This window comes from Saccopteryx leptura, chromosome 9, assembly GCF_036850995.1.
Source record: "Saccopteryx leptura isolate mSacLep1 chromosome 9, mSacLep1_pri_phased_curated, whole genome shotgun sequence".
Lineage (NCBI taxonomy): Eukaryota > Metazoa > Chordata > Mammalia > Chiroptera > Emballonuridae > Saccopteryx > Saccopteryx leptura.
Genome location: NC_089511.1, coordinates 29,689,959 through 29,706,846, shown reverse-complemented (window position 1 = coordinate 29,706,846; position 16,888 = coordinate 29,689,959). Strand labels below are relative to the sequence as shown.

The following is a 16,888-nucleotide window of genomic DNA, read 5'->3' as shown; positions in this document are numbered from 1 at the left end:
TTACCCTCCTGACAGGTAGAGATACTAAGGCTCATGGACTGGGAGATCACTTGCAAGTCTTGTTCTGCCCTTGAAAGAAACAATGAAACGAAGTTGCTTGTTGAAGGGTCCAGTCACACTGCAGATGAAGTCGCTGAGACGTAGGAAGCTCAGACGCTTGTCTAAGACCTCAGGCTGCTGGTCAGTCTGCAGCCAGCCCGAGCACGGGTTCTCATCTCTGGCTTCAGATCCCGTCCTCCTGCCAGGTGCTGTCTCAGGTGTGATAAAGCCCTGGAGGTTCTGGCACTCCGCGTGCCAGGAACAAAAGTGGAGACAGTGTGGGTTGGGATCCGGGCTCCCATCTGTGTCCCTGGCTCTCAGGAGAACATCCCGGTCCAGTCACGGGGGAAAGATGTCAGGTGAGCTGGAGAACTGGTTCGGCTGAATGTTCTAAATTTAGAAGAGGACTTGGATGCGCCCTCTGTGGCTTCTGACGGATGCCCAAGCTTGGAATGTGTTGGTGTTTTTCCTCTTTGGTTTCCCTGCGGGTGGGGAAGCTGCTCCTCTCTCGGGTTCCTGAGGGCTCAGTCACCGGTGCCAGGTTTATAAATACCCTCTCCCTCCCCTGGTAGCTCTGCTCCCCGCTGATTGTCAGTAACTGCGGAGTTTCCCCTGGAGCCTCCACACCCCGGACCCAGGAGGGTCTGTAACAGAGGTGTGGCACAGCCCCGACCCCCAGAGCACAGCTTTCAGGAGCTGCCTCCTCCTCACCATGGCATTGCCGGGCAGTCAAAAGTTGTGGTGGGGAAAATAACTCTCTCCTTAGTCCCATTCAGATAAAGGGGTTTGGAGGTGAGTGTTGGGTGTGGGGCATGGAGAAAGCGTCGCGGGGGAATGTTTGTAGAGTACTGTCTGTGTGCCAGGCTTGTGCTGAATGATTTACTGCTAGTGGGCTAGTGGATAATGCGAGATTATACTTAGCGTTGCATAGGTGCCAGCCCCAGTGACACTTTTTACAGGGACTGTCTTATAACTCACCCATGAGATTCCACATAATCTGTACGACGATCCAGGGGCTGAAATTGTCTGGAGGATCCAAGAAATGAAGTGACTTGTCCAAGTTGCACAGTTGTGTGGTAAGCGCCAAAATTTTCTCTTTCCACAGTGCCAGCCATGTTGAAACCCCTTCAATCTCTAGCTTGTAGCATTCTGGGCAGGTAAGCAACTTAAAATGTTTTTTTATTCTTTTATTATGGATTGATGTTAGAGAGAGAAGAAGGGAGAGAAAAAGAGAATAGAGATAGACAAAAATTTTTTGTTCCACTTATTTATGCATTCACTCGTTGATTCTTGTATGTGTCCTGACCTGGGATTGAATCTGCAATCCTGGCATGTTGAGACAATACTTTAACCAACCAAACTACCCAGCCAGGGCAACTTAAAATGTTTTTTTTTTTTCCTTTTTGTGTTTTTCTGAAGCTGGAAGCGGGGAGGCAGTCAGACAGACTCCCACATGCGCCCAACCGGGATCCACCCGGCATGCCCACCAGGGGGCGATGCTCTGCCCATCTGGGGCATTGCTCTGCCACAACCAGAGCCATTCTAGCACCTGAGGCAGAGGCCACAGAGCCATCCTCAGTGCCTGGGCCAACCTTGCCCCAATGGAGCCTTGGCTGCAGGAGGGGAAGAGAGAGACAGAGAGGAAGGAGGGGGGGGTGGAGAAGCAGATGGGCGCTTCTCCTGTGTGCCCTGGCCGGGAATCGAACCCAGGACTTCCGCACGCCAGGCCGATGCTCTACCACTGAGCCAACCAGCCAGGGCTGGCAACTTAAAATGTTTTGAAGTCATGTAGGCTGAGGCTCAAGTCACAGCACTGACCTAAGAACCTGGGCAAATTCTCTAGACTCATCTGAGCCTCAGTGTTCTTATCTGTGAAATGGGAATGAGAGTAGAGTCAGTGCGAAGAGTAAGTGAGACTGTAAGAAATGAACTTGGGAAATAGTATGCCCTGAATGAATGGTAGTGCATAATACTCAGCGCGAACGTTCATTCACTCCTTCTTCTGTGCCAGGCTCTGCTACGCACACACAGTATATATTGTATTAATGCTCTCAGCCTCCTTAGGGAGACATGCTTGTATTAACTTTATTTTTCAAAGGGAAATCTGAGGATTAATGAGGCCAAGCGACTTGCCCATGATCTCATAGCTAGTAGTACATGGTGGAATATGGATTTGAATTCAGACAGTAACTCCAAGTTCATATTCTTACCTCATCTATGTTGCCTTTGTCACCAATAGCATCCTCATTTATCATCACCTTCACCATCATCAGCATCCTTGCCATCATCATTACCCTCATCATCATCACTATCATTAGCCCGTGATTATTTTTATTCTTTACCTGCTCCCATTAGCCCTTGAGCTCCTCCAGGGTAACGCTGGTGCCCACGCCCAGTGCACAGTAGGTACACAGTAGGATGTTAACACGTGTCTGTTGGATTGGCTGGAAGACCTGTGCTTGACTGGAAGCATGAATGGTACGGCCCTGTATGAACTCAGCTCATCCGAGAGGCTTTCTCACCCTCTGACCCTGTGCTCAGAGAAGTCGAGGGCTAGTGATGTGAAACCTGAAATGCTTGTGGAAGGAAGCTCTGAAAATCACGTGGTTGACAAAAAAAAAAAAAAAAAAAAGCCCAGAGTACAGGAGTTCTACATTTTCTCTGTCATGTCCAATACGGAAGCCACTAGCCACTTGCGACTATTTAAATTTAAAAATGCAATTATTTAAAATGAAATAAAATGGGAAATTCAGTTCTACAGTTATTCTAGCCGTATTTCAAATGCACTATCACCTGTGGCTAGTATAGAAAACATTTGTATCATTGCAGAGAGTTCTATTGATGTGGTTCAGGAAGGTTTTGATTTTCAGTCATCTTGTGCCTTCTGAGTACATGAATCTTTTCAGACCAGCAGGTTGGTCTGGGGCTTGGGAAATATGCTCACTGGGGCCAATACACACCAGTGGGATGGAGAGAGGAATCAGAGAAAGCTTCTAGATGACCCCTCAGTGTTATCACCATCCCATATAAACTCACTGGGCTTGAGGTGAAGTATTGATAGTTAAAAGCATCAGCATTGGCTCTGGGCTCAGGTCCTCATTCCCCAGCTGAGCAACTGAAGGCTAATTAATAAAACCTCCCTGGGCCTCAATTTCCTCAACTGTGAAATGGGTGTGCTACAACTTCTAGGGGCCTTCTGGGAAAATTAGATGAGCTGTGTCAGAAGCACTTGCATCGAACGGGTAGGCTGTGAAGAAGAGTTAGTTTTCTTCCCCTCCACTGGAGAGAAGACCAGGTGGGTGAGGGTTAAATCCACGTGGCCTGCAAACCGCAGGGAAGTCCTCCTTCCTCAGCTCAGCCTACTTGTCCAGACCCAGTTAGTCCTGTTTGGAACCTCATTTTTATAGGTTTGGAGATTTGATGAGACAGAGAATCATACTTTCACCAGCAAACAAAATATGACACTTTCTCCAAAGGATGGAGTGCAGAGGGGAGTTAGAGGCAAGAGCCTGGCCTTCACAGCCAGACTCCCTCCACCCCCTGGCTCCCCCTTCCCTTCTCACACTTCACCCCCAGTTCCCTCTACTTGTTCAATACTGCCCTACTTTCCTGATAAAAATCAGGCTCTTCATGGCTCTGAATTTCAAACTCAACAGTTGCAATCACAGTCATAGCTATTGTTTGTTGAGGTCCTTGATGCAGGAGGCACTGTTCGAAGATATTTATATACAATGTTGTACAAGCCCTCGGTGGGTCACATCATCAGCCCATTTTCCAGATGAGGAAACTGAGGCCCATAGAGTTTCACAGACACAGCTAAGGTTGCATAACAGATGAAAATGTCAGAGCAGGAAATTGAACTCAGGTCTACAGGAAGCCAAAGGCCCTCCTTCTCCCTAGCATTGCACACTTCCTATGGGTGCAGAAGGTGATTATGGGAGACCGACAGGCCCAGGGTAGGGGCTTTCTGGCTGTGAGCGCGGGACAGCGTAGCGCTGAGAGCTCAGGCTTTGCAGCATCGATTCAGCTTTGAATCTGGCTTTGTGTTGACTAGCAGGGGTATCTTGGGCAAGTTGCTTCAGAACTTTTCAAAACCACTTGAAGTTTCGGTTTCCATATCCGTAAAAAGAGGATGGTAATTAAACCTCATAATGATGTTATGAGGACTCAACGACTGAGGTCTGTGTTTGACAAGGCGGTCCGTGGTGGATGTTTGGATCACATTAGAAACCTCTGCCCGTGCAGCTGTCTTCTCGCCCTGGACGGGAGCTTCCCAACCCCAGCACGGTGACCTCGGAGCGGACAGTGCTCTGTGGCGGGGCTGTCCTGCGTGCTGCAGGGTGTTCAGCAGCATCCTTGGCCTCTCCCCACCAAATGCCAGGTGGACCAAACAAAAATGTCCCCAGACTTCGTTAACTGTCCCCAGGGGGTGAAACTTTCCCTCCATACCTCTGGGTGAGAACCCCTGCTCTAGCCACACTCATCCCCAGATTCACTGGAAGTGGCGCAGCTGCTGCTCAGGCCTGAACGCTGTCCGTGTCCCTTCACCATGCAACAGGCCGGGGCGGTGGTGCCTGCTGGCACTGGCCGTCTCCCAGTGCACGGCCGGGCGGGGGGCTGCCATCAGCCTGGCGTGGCAGCGCCGGCGCCTTCTGAGGATTGGCACCCAGCTCACTGTTTCAGCTAGCAATTATCTGTACAGAAGTGCTCTAATTGCTCGAGGATCAGGTTTCTTCTGGGGGTCATTTCTTTCAAGGATCCTATTGCTGTTTATTTATACTCATCCCAATAAAGAGCATGTGCTCAGCTGCACAGGGTATTAATGATGGGAGGGTCGCTGCAGACGGCGCCCAGGGAGGCGCCTGCAAATCCAGCCTCTAGAGGTTCGTTATTTGCTGGATCTGCGTGGCCCGGCCCTGATGGGGCAGAAGTGTGTGTGTGCACGTGTGCGCGTGTCCACGCACTGAGTGGGCATTTGTTGCCTCTCTGAGTTAGCACTTGGAATAACACCAGTGCCTCCCCCCAGGAAGTTTCTGCCGTCACATCTGGCCACCAGGCTGGATCTCTGCCAGCCCGGACTTTCTGCGCCCCATCACAGGCTCCTGTGATCCTGACCTGACTCTTGGGGGTTGCTGAGACCCAAAGCCATCCCAGCTGGCTGTCCCCCTAGAGGGGAGCTAACGGAGTTAACGAGGAGGCCACAGGCATCCAGGCTCTGCAGTTAACAAGCCTTCTCATGGTGCTCATCGTGAGAAGGAAAATATTAAACAACCTTTGTGGAGCACTGACTGCCCACCACTGCACGGCTCACGCATTCACTCATCCACATGTTCACTCATTCATTCATTCACTCATTCATGCATTCACACATCAAAACAGACAAATATTGAGCACTGCTATGACCCAGTCATTATCATAGTGCCTAGTGCTGGAGCAGAGAGAAACAATTAGACAAGCAATTAGTTCCCATGGAGCTGACAATTTAGGGGATGTAGAGGGGAGAGAAAAAAACTATCCTTCTCCTACAATCACACAATCATAATCAAAAAATAAACAAATGAACAAGAGCATTTTAGTTACTGATGAATAGAGGAATATGACGGATGCTTGCTAAGGTGAGAAGGGCTTCTTCAACGTGGTGAGTCATCAGCGAAGCCCTCAGGCTGAGCCCACGTGACAAATGACTGAAGTAGTCTTGGAAGAGAAATAGCAGGGCAAATGCTTTGAGGTGACAATGAGCTTGAAATTACTCAAGGAGCAAAAAGGCAACCAGGGTGACTGGCATCCAGAGAAGAAGGGGGTGCCATTGGGAAGAGGGGGCATCCGGGAGAGAGGAGATGGTCAGAAAGACTGGTAAAAGCCATGATAAAGTGAAATTCTATTCTAAGTACAACGGAAGCCATTAGAGAGTATTATGTACAAATGGTGTGATCTTATAGCTGCTTTTCAAAAGCCCGTGTTGTCTGCTGTGCAGAGTAGATTGATAGGAACCAAGAGAACCCAGGTAGACCAGTCAGGTGAGGGTGGTGAGGAAATAGATTGGGTTCCTCTTGCTGCTGTAGCAACTTACCAATCTTGTGGCTTAAAACAGCTCAAATGTATTATCCTGTTGTATTATCAGACTGTAGGTCAGAATTCTGAAATGGGTTTCACTGGACTGCAATCAAGGTGTGGGAGGGTGGGCTCCTCTGGAGGTTTTAGGGGAGAATCCAGTCCTTGCCTTTCTTTCCCAGCTTCTAGAGGCTGCCTGCATTTTTTAGCTTGTGGCCCCTTCTGCATCTTGAAAGCTGGCTGTGTAGCATCTTCAGATCTCTCTCTCTCTCTCTCTCTCTCTGGCCTCTGCCTCCATTGGCATGTCTCCTTCTCTGACTCTGACCCTTCTGTCTCCTTGTCATAAGACTCTTCTAATGACACTGGGCCCGCCCAAATAACCCAGGATAACCTCCCCATCTCATGATCCTAAACTCAACCACATCTGCAGAGGGCCTTTTGTCATGTCCGGTCGCATATTCACAGATTCTGGAAATTAGGACAGAGGCATTTCTGGAGGCCATTATTCTGCTGACCACAGAAAGTGAGCCACGATGGCAGGAAGTGATGGGTGCTGCCAGCAGAAATGCAGGGAAACGAGTAGGTTGGGGATTTATTTAGAGCCAGAACCAATGGGACTTGCTGATGGCTGGTCTGTGGGCTGTGAGGGAAGGCGAGGACTCACAGTGTCCTTTACTTAGATGGGAAAAGAGCAGGTTGGAGAGAGGGGTGCCAGTCAAGAAGTTTTCTTGGCCCTGGCCAGTTGGCTCAGCGGTAGAGTGTCGGCTTGGCGTGCAGGGGACCCGGGTTCGATTCCCGGCAAGGGCACATAGGAGAGGCGCCCATTTGCTTCTCCACTCCCCCCTTCCTCTCTGTCTCTCTCTTCCCCTCCCGCAGCCAAGGCTCCATTGGAGCAAAGATGGCCCGGGCACTGGGGATGGCTCCTTGGCCTCTGCCCCAGGCGCTAGAGTGGCTCTGGTCGCCGCAGAGCGACGCCCCGGAGGGGCAGAGCATCACCCCCTGGTGGGCAGAGCGTCGCCCCTGGTGGGCGTGCCGGGTGGATCCCGGTGGGCGCATGCGGGAGTCTGTCTGACTGTCTCTCCCCGTTTCCAGCTTCATAAAAATACAAAAAAAAAAAAAAAAAGAAGTTTTCTTGGTCATGCTTGTTTTGAGATGCCCACTAGACAATTGGATGGAAATATCAAGTAAACAGTTAGATGGACGAGTCTAGAGTTGGAGCAGAGGCCAGGGTGGTGGGAGTCATCAGCCTGCAGGAGCAGTGTTAACCATGGGCTGGATGAGGCCGCCTGGCGATGGGCTTTTAAAGATGAAGCCGAGGAGGAGGAGCCAGTGAGAGGCTGATGCTCCCAGAGCAGAGCTGCCCACGTTGCCCCACACACCTCCTGTTCCCTGAGACTGAGTTTCGGCACCGGCATGGGGCGTACAGAGATAACACATAACCGTGATGGGGTGTTCGCTCCAGGCGAGGCAGAGTGCTAATGGCTTTAGAAACATATTCCATGCCGCCCCAATCAGCAGCCTGCTGAGGACGCCTTATCATCTCCATTTTACAGTTAGGAAACTGAGGCTGAGAAGAGGGAGCCGCCTGTCCAAGGTGCCGCAGCTGGAAGGTGTGTCCCACACCTGGTCTGAGTAGCTCCAAAGCCTGTGGTCCTTATTCTGCCCTTGGCAGCACTTGGCTCAGCTTTATATATTATATATATATGACAGATACTTGCTAAGGTGAGAAGGGCTTCTTCAACGTGGTGAGTCATCAGCGAGGTTATTTTTTAACACCTCATTTTCACAAATTCTAAAAAGCATAACTCAAAGAATATAACATAAAAATGATTTTTAATGTCAGAATAAATATATTATATATATATATCTTGGTTATCATGGACTGTTGGATGTATTCTGTCTTGCCATATGCAAGGCCCAGGAGGACAGTCACTGTGCGGAGAGCTCCATTCCAGTACACCCTAGCTGAGGGACTGGTGCTGTCCCTCGCCGGTGGCTCCCCTGTCCTGCTAGGACCACAGGCTCGGGTGGCTCCCCTGTCCTGCTAGGACCACAGGCTCAGGTGGCTCCCCTGTCCTGCTAGGACCACAGGCTCAGGTGGCTCCCCTGTCCTGCTAGGACCACAGGCTCGGGTGGCTCCCCTGTCCTGCTAGGACCACAGGCTCGGGTGGCTCCCCTGTCCTGCTAGGACCACAGGCTCGGGCCACACCCTGGCAGTGAGGGGAAGGAGCTGGAGCAGGACCGTGCTGCCATACCCCCCTGTGTGAGGTCGGAGAGGGTGGAGGTGGATCCTGTCCTCTCCTATAGCTGTTTGGAACTATGCTCCCTTCCACCGGCACCCTCACCAGCTGGGGGCTCCTTCTCTGCTTTGGCGGAGGCTGCAAGGCCAGCTGGTGCTCCCCAGGAGGCTGGGCCCTGAGAGCATGGGTCCTCAGGTGTCAGCCTGCCTAGCTCCCCAGCAGGCCCTTAGTATCTTCCAGGGGCTGCTGCTTCTTGGTGTTGGAACTTGTGTCCTCTGTAAGGAGGCTGCTTGTCCTTCCTTCTCCCTTTCTTCCTCCTCTTCCCTCCCTCCCTCCCTTCCACAGATGACATAAGCAGAGCTAGGCATGGGCAGACAGTGGGAGGAAAGCTGACTTCGACCATGTCACCATGAAGCTGAGAGTCAAGCCCAGGGGTTCTCACTCCTGGTGGCAAGTACAGATGTCCATGCCCCAGAGCAAGTGAACTGGGTTCGGGATGGTGGTGATGGTGGTGGGGTAAGGGAATCAGGCTTCTGTACTCTTTAAAATGTTTCTGGTTGCTTCTAATGCCCAGCGGGACTCAGAAGTCCTGGTCTGGGAGGCCAATGGGATTAACCCAATACATCTAAGTAATATAAAACTGCAACCCTAACAAGTGCTATGACAGTGTGGAGGGGAGTCCAGAGAGGGTGTCTGGGGGCTGTGACTTGGCTTGGGAAGTCAGGGAAGGCTTCTTGGAGGAAGTGGTTTTGAGTGGAGATTTGAAAGGTAGGTGGCTAAGAGTGAACCTGGTAGAGAGGTGAAGGAAAAGCATGTGCAATGGCCCTGTGGCAAGAGGGAGCATGGTGAGGACACTGACAGGGCATTTAGGAGGAGAGGATATGGCTGGAGCCAGGAGAATGGGCTGGAGAGGGAGGTGGGGAGGAGAAGGATAAAAGAGGTGGGGCTGGAACGGGTGGGCCGGAGCCAAACCACGCAGGCTTTGTTGGCTTGTCAGTCAAGGTAGGAGCTCTGCCTCTATCCAGAGATCAAAGGGGAAGCATGAAGGCATTGAGCAAGGGCTGGCCTGCCCACACTTACAAATATGCCTCAAGCTACATGTGGAATGTGCAGGACGGGGTTCCAGGGTGCATTCTAGGGAGACTTGTCAGGAGGTGATGCCATGGTCCGAGGAAGGTCAGTACATGGGATCATGGGGTTTCTTAGGAAAAGTTGGCAGGATGCCAGAGGCTAAGTCACTTGGCTGGATTCACACACCTGCAGGTTCAAAGCTAGTTCAATCGTCTTGCAAAGTCCATGCACTAAGTCACTGAAATTCTAATTGCAGGATCCCTCTCATTGACTCTTCACATCATTTCTGTGGGTCACACCAGCATTTGTAAAAGAAAAGAAAGAGAGAAAAGAAAAAACTTGGGGTGGGGCAAAAGGATAGAAGAAAATATAGCACTGGGTATTGCATGTAGTAAAGGTAAGGATTGCTTCGTGTAGATGTTTCCATTTCATATGCATACTATAGACCAGTGGTTCTCAAAGTGTGCGCCAGGGCACACTGGTGCACCCTAGAAGATTTCCAGGTGTGCCCTATGGTATTCCAGAGAAATATGTGCCTGTTGGGGGCCAAAAAAACCAACAGGGTTTTTGGAGTTTAGATTTTTGGAGGACAGAGGTGGGGAATTGGCTCTAAGCTGACAGTCTGCCCAACCACCTACCTCACTTACCTGATTAAGTTGCAAAAGGCTGTTAAGCTGTGGTGCTGGATTGTTTACACCCCCCCCCCCCCATGTTCCCTGGAAATACTGGAGGCAAGTTTCTTCTATCCTTTGTTTGGTGTAAAGTTAAGATGATATGTATGGTGGAGTTTTCTGCACTCAACATAATTAAGAGTAAAAAGTGAGGAATTCTTCAATGTATTGATGAGGAAATCAGAGTTTGCCTTTCAAATATATGCCCAAACATTGAGGAAATTGCTAGGACACATCAGGCTCATGTTTCTCATAAACACAAGAATGAAACAACTTAACACATTTGTACCGGGGACCTGCCGAATTTACTAAATCTTACTAAGAATGTATCTATATATATAAAAAGATAACTTTTTTGTCTTTTAAAAAATTTCTTAACCCCTCTTTATCATAATTTCTAAAAAGCATAACTCAAAAAATATAACATAAAACTGTTTTTTAATGTCAGAATAAATTTAATTTTGTTGTATTTATTTCATTTAATTCCCATAAAAACACCATTTGGACTTTATATATTTTTTCTTTAACATTTGACTTAATTATTATAATATATTTCTCAGAAATTTGTATATAGTGCGCCTACAATTATTTGTAGGATTTTAAATGTGACCTGACTTCAAAAAGTTTGAGAACCACCGCTATAGACAGAGTACCAGGTAGGAATGTAAAACTCATTTCTCCTGGCTGGTCATGACCGAGGCAAGGTTAGAAACACTGCTCTGAGAGGCTGTTGCGATCACCCTCTCCTTTCTCCTGCCTCCTGCCTTCTGCTGACTTGGGGTCCTGGTAATGAGTCACAGGAGGGGCAGTTCCCCCTGCCCCCCCACCCCCCCGCCCTGAGCACCTTCTGGTTTTTCATACCGCAGCATGGTGAAGTGGGGGGAGGTCCACACCCCGAGCTGCCATGGCAGAGGTGTCCAGGGTGAGTCCTCTATAACCCAGGGTCCAGCCCAGGCCCGACCCCTGCTCCCTGACAGCATGGGACTACAGCATGGGACTACCCCTGACTAATCTGCTGCAGCATTCAGTACTGCTGCCCCTGGTGGTAAGTCAGAGTCCCGGTGGCCCCAGCACCATCCCTCCATTCCTGGCTGCCAGGTGGAGCGGGGCTGCGGAACTGAGAGGTCTTGCATTTGTTTGGTGTCAGATTTTGCCGCCAGACAGCGTGCATGGCCAGGGAAGCCTGGCCTCTGAAAAAGCACGCTCACAAATCTCGCAGGACAGCCTGCAGGACAAGAGAATGAGAGAATGAGGGCTGCCCTGTCTTCCTCCCATGCCACCCTCTTCCTGAGCCCTGAGCATCCCGGAGGCCTGGCCGAGGGAGGGGCTGGAAAGGCATTGAGCTTCTAAGTCGGTGAGAGCTGGCACTGAACCCCAGTGTAACTTCCTGCAACTGAGTATCTCCAAGCCTCGGTTTCCTCCTTCGCAGGCCTCTATCATTCTCTCTCTCACTGCTGTTCTCACTCTTGGAGTGACACGAACAGTGCTTGAATTCCAGGAATATCCCCAGTTTGGTTGACAAGAATGACAAGGGAGACCCTTCTTCCCTCAGGTACCAGCTGTGACCATCTGCTTATTTAACACCTTTCTCCTTTACTCAGATTCCCTGGCCCTTTTGTAGCCAGTCCTGGCAAGTGAAATGCAGACAGCAGTTCCTGGGAAAGGCTTCCTTTGTCAACTAAAGCCTGGCTCAGAGAAAACCACTGATCTCTTCCCTCTTCTTCTCAACATGGATGTGATATCCGGAGGTACAGCAGCCATATTGAGACCATGAAGATGGATGAAGATGAATAAACAGAACAGTGGAAGCACGTTTGGGACATTGTGACATAGACTTCAACTGCTCACTTTCAGATTTCTCATCCATTTTAACACTGATTTTTTTTTTTTTTTTACTTATAGGCAAATGCAATTTCTGATGTGTATAGTGATCTATTCACATGAGACCTTATTTCTGAATTTCTTTAATCAACAGACATTTATTGAGTCCCTATTCGGTGCTGGACAGAGCCACTACAAACATGAATCAGATTTCCACCCTGCCTGGAAAGAGCTCAAAGTTTAATGTAGGAGGTAAGCAACGTGGACTCCTCATAATGAAGGGGGTCTCCCTGCCCCCTAACATCTAGTTCTGATCAGCTGAACACCTGTGAATTCCAAGGCAGTTTTTCAACCTCAAGTCCAAATTTAGATCAGACTTCTGGTTTCTTTTAGGGAGTTCCCATCTCTAAATCTTATCTCTGTTGCTTTATTTCTGCCAGTGTTGATCCAAAGGGGAGACACCATTTTTTTTCCACTGGTCAACCACCCTTTACCAAAACTTTGTCACCAAAGCCCCCACTTACCCAAGAACTTTGTACAGTGGACTTGGCTGAAGGTTTGGGAAAGCATGCCCCGAATAGTTAAAAACTGAAAAAATTAAATGCTCCTTAAAGTCTTTTGTTATCTCCCTCAACTACTCCTCTGCCTGCTTCCACTCTTACCTCCCTCCTCTCCTTCCATTAGTTTCAGGGAATGTACGTCTTCGTCTAAATAGATTCAAGGAAGCTCGGTGCCGAAGAGAGCAGGGTTTTGAAGTTAGAGGGCCTGATAGTCACATTGTTTTTCTGTAGCTTACTTTTCTTATCTGCAAAAGGGAGATAATAAACCCCCTCAAAGAACTGGGTAAAGGATTCAGCAGGGCAGTGGTGGGTATACATGGTCTAGGGCAGGGGTCCCCAAACTTTTTACACAGGGGGCCAGTTCACTGTCCCTCAGACCATTGGAGGGCCGGACTATAAAAAAAACTATGAACAAATCCCTATGCACACTGCACATATCTTATTTTAAAGTAAAAAAACAAAACGGGAACAAATATAACATTTAAAATAAAGAACAAGTAAATTTAAATCAACAAACTGACCAGTATTTCAATGGGAACTATGCTCCTCTCACTGACCACCAATGAAAGAGGTGCCCCTTCCGGAAGTGTGGTAGGGGCCGGATAAATGGCCTCAGGGGGCCGCATGCGGCCCGCAGGCCGTAGTTTGGGGACCCCTGGTCTAGGGCATTTGTGGTATAATCCATATTTTAGTTCTATATTACCTACCCATTACAGCTTCCAAAGGAGTTTATTAAAAATATAGTTTCCATCTCAAGTAGAAAACATCACCATTGGGCTTCTGTTTCTATGGTCTGAGCAGAAATAGAGTGAAGGGGTTTTCATTGTGACTTAATGAGTAGAGGCGAGGACTATTTTTGAAGAAGAAACTGGGATGTTTAGAGTCATTGATGTATTTGGCCAACTCTGCTCCATTTTTCCAGACCAACTCATGTCTATCAAATTGTGTTACTATCATGGGAAAACCGAGGGACTACACCTTGCCCCTGCATACACCTGCCCAGCGCTTGTCCTATTACCTTGCTATAACCTGGAATCCTCTTTCTCTTGCAGATTTGAGAGGTCTGGATACCTCTTTTCCTTATTGAGATATAATTTGCATAACGTACAATTCACCCCCGTAAAGTGTACAATTTGGTTGTACAACTATCACACTATCTAATTCCAGAATATTTTTCTGACCTCAGAAAGACATCCTGTACTTATTTGCAAGCATTCTCACTCCACATCTGCAGCCCAGGCAGTCCCTAATCTACTTCCTGTTTCTCTAACCCCTCAGAAACTTCTGGCACCAGTATTTCAAGTCTGTGAGTCAGGATTTCTATTTTTAACAGCTTTGGCCTTGACATCCTTACCTTACCTTTGCTCCTGAGTCAAGGAGATTTAATCTTCCCTAAGAGTTATTTTTCATCATGTTCCCAACATTTTAACCTCCTTCCCATATTTTTGGAATTCTTTAGTGTGTGACTCAGTGTAGGAAGTAGAGGCTGTCTCTCTCTATTAAAGCTAAAAAAAAACAAACCCAAACACCTAGGTATGTACTTTTTCAGACTCCCTTGCAGCTAGAACTGATGTGTTAGGTAGGCTTAACCAAGGATTTATAATCTGGAGCTAGTGGCCCCCAAACCCCAGGGACAGTGGGAGCCTTTGCTGGTATTGTGGGGACCTCAGAATGTCCAAGGTGTATGGGAAGTCATGATAATGAGTCCATGACAGTGGGGATTATGCCCAGGGCTACCAGCATTCTCACTGTGCTGGCTCCGATTCTGACTGTGGTTCTGGCTAGCTCTCAGACTCCGTTGTTTCTGCCCATTGTTTCAGCTGGATCCTTTCTCCTTCCCAGTTATTATGTGAGCTAGATCCTATTTTAAAAATAGATTTTCTTTTAGTTAAAATCATTCGGAATTGGTTTCCATGCTTGCAGCTGAGAACTTCATCTTGGTTTAATAAGAAATGTTTTATAAGAGTAGTCTTAACTAGAATAGGTTCACAGAGCTTTTTCCTCAGAACCCTGCAGAATAGAGGATGCCACACTTTAAAGATGGAACCCGGCTACCCCCGTGTTCCTCCTTATTCCTGCTGCAGTGCAGTGGTCCACTGGCTTCTTCCTTCAGGCCATCTATTCAGTAGCAGGTGGACACAGACGGAGAGGGTGACTCAAGATCAAAGGCACTGAGTGCCCACCCTGGAGTCCCTCTGTCCGGAGAAGGCCAAGCCCCTCTTCACTCTCTCTGAATCTCCTTGTTTAGGAGTTTCTGACTGCTTCTCCTCTGTTATGGATTGAATCGTGTCCCCCTCCCGCCAAATATACAATGAAGTATATACTAACCCCCAATACCAAAGAATGTGACCTTATTTGGAAATAGTCTCATTGAAGATATAATTAGTTAGGATGAGGTCACAGTGGAGTAGGGTGGGCCCTTCATGTAGTATGACTGGTGTTGTTATAAGAAGATGAGAAGACAGACAGAGGGAGGGATGCACGGAGGGAAGAAGGCCACGTGATGACTCAAGCAGAGAAAGATTGGAACGGCACAGCTACGAAGCAAGGAATGCCAAAGGTGCTGGCCACCACCGGATGCTAGGAAGGGGCAAGGGAGGATTCGAGCCTTCAGAACTGGAGAGGGTAATTTCTGTTATCGCAAGTCACCCAGTTTGTGGTCCACGGACACAGCAGTCCCAGGAACTAAAACAGCCTCTGTACCCAAGGCCCTGGCAATGGCTCCACTTAAGCAACCATCCAGCCTTGGAGGCGGGCAGCACGGGCGATTCTCGGCCCCACTTATCCCGCTGCGTGGGCGGGAGGAGCCGTTTACCTTCTCGGAGTCTCCATGTTCTCATCTGTAAAACCAAGATCAGCCTGCCTCCTTCAAAGACTCTTAGACATTTCAAGTAGTGCCGGGGCATAAGAATGGCAACCATTAATATTCAACAACTGCTTCTTGTCAGTATCTGGCCCCCACGTTCCCTCCCTGTTGAGGGGAATCAGTCTAAATGAAGCCTGCTCTTAGAATACAGATCTCAATGCCATGGATTATTCAAAAACAACGATTTTCTTTTCAAAAGACAGGATAATGCCCCGTGTGCTAGGTCTCCCCTCCTCCCCTTTAATACAGCATTTTGCTCTTCTTAGCTTATGGTGCGGGCAGATCCATCCCTGGGAAGAGTGGGCACTAACAGGGCTGCCTACCACCGCCCAAGGACTGAGCCCCTTCCCCATTGGCCAGGGAGGGGTCGAGGGGGTGCAAGTGTTGAGCGGAGCAGCCTGTGGAAAATCTGGCCTCCGATCTGGCAAGCTCAGCGCAGCCCATGGCTTTAATATCCGCTCTCCACGGCTTCATCTCCCCTCAAGATGGCTGTGCTGATTGGAGTGCAATACAGCTCGGGTGATGGTGGGGGGGGGGGCCCTGCTGTCCCTGGTCATTTCATTTAGAAGCTACTGTAATACTCTTCAGGGAGAGATGGGAGCGATTCGAGGTCATTCAGGACTCTAGGCCTCCAGGACATTTACAGGGTCCTTCGAACCCTGGGGATTTTATGATTCAAGGCTGTGGCCACACAGCAAGGCCAGCCTGTGGCTGACAGGGGAGGAGATTTGACAGGTGTGAGTACCAACCAGGTGCTGGAGGTTTCCGCACAATTATCCACGTGTCCCTCACAACAACCCCGAGGGTGGCTTGGGGCAGGTTCCCTAGAAGTGGGCCCGGCTTGAGGACTCCTGTGCATGTGACTGTTTCAGGAAGGTCTCCTGGGAGAACCAGCAGGAGAGAGCAGGAGAGAGCAGGACACCCTCAGAGGTGTCATTCAGGCCAAGCCCCACGGGGTAGAGTGGCAGTCAGCTCTTGGAGGGATTTCTGTAGAGTAACTAACTGCACCTCCCTTGGGTGCAAGGGAGGGGGACCCCCGCACGCAGCACCCGGCACTCACAGCGGAGGGCTCCAGGGTCAGCGTGAGCACACAGGGCACTTGGAGTTCTCTCTGCATGCTTACAAAGGGGCTGCCATAGCCCAGGGGCAGGGGCAGCAAAACACCCTGAAGCCAGCAGAAAAGTGCACAGAAATCATCAAAAGGATTTAAGGGGACCAATAGTGGAAGCCAACAGGGTCTGCTACAGGGAGTGATCAAGAGCCCCGTTTTGCAGATGAAGATACTGAGGCTCAAATGGTGAAACAAAATTCCCTGGAAAGGCAAGTGGCCAAATCAGGATTGAACCTAAGCTGTCAAAGCACACGTTCCTCCCGCTGTACCGTGTCAGTGGATGGACTCGTTGGCACCTGGGGACCAGTGGCCGAAAGCATTGACGTTTCCCCCCTGTTTCCCCATCTCTCTGAGATATGCCAGCCCTAATTTCAGACGCCTACTTTCTGCCAGAGGGGAGAGATCTGGCTCCACATTTCCTTCTACACAGACTCCCTCCTGCCACTGAAGAAAAACCA

The 16,888-nt window shown here is 49.3% G+C and overlaps 1 long non-coding RNA gene across 1 annotated transcript; it reads left to right on the top strand.

The window, feature by feature from the left end:
* The first annotated feature begins 619 nt into the window (after window positions 1-619).
* LOC136381175 (uncharacterized) lies at window positions 620-16,888 on the top strand. Its single transcript, XR_010747024.1, has 3 exons — window positions 620-831; window positions 1,145-1,196; window positions 11,674-16,888. It is a non-coding gene; the product is annotated as an uncharacterized lncRNA (long non-coding RNA).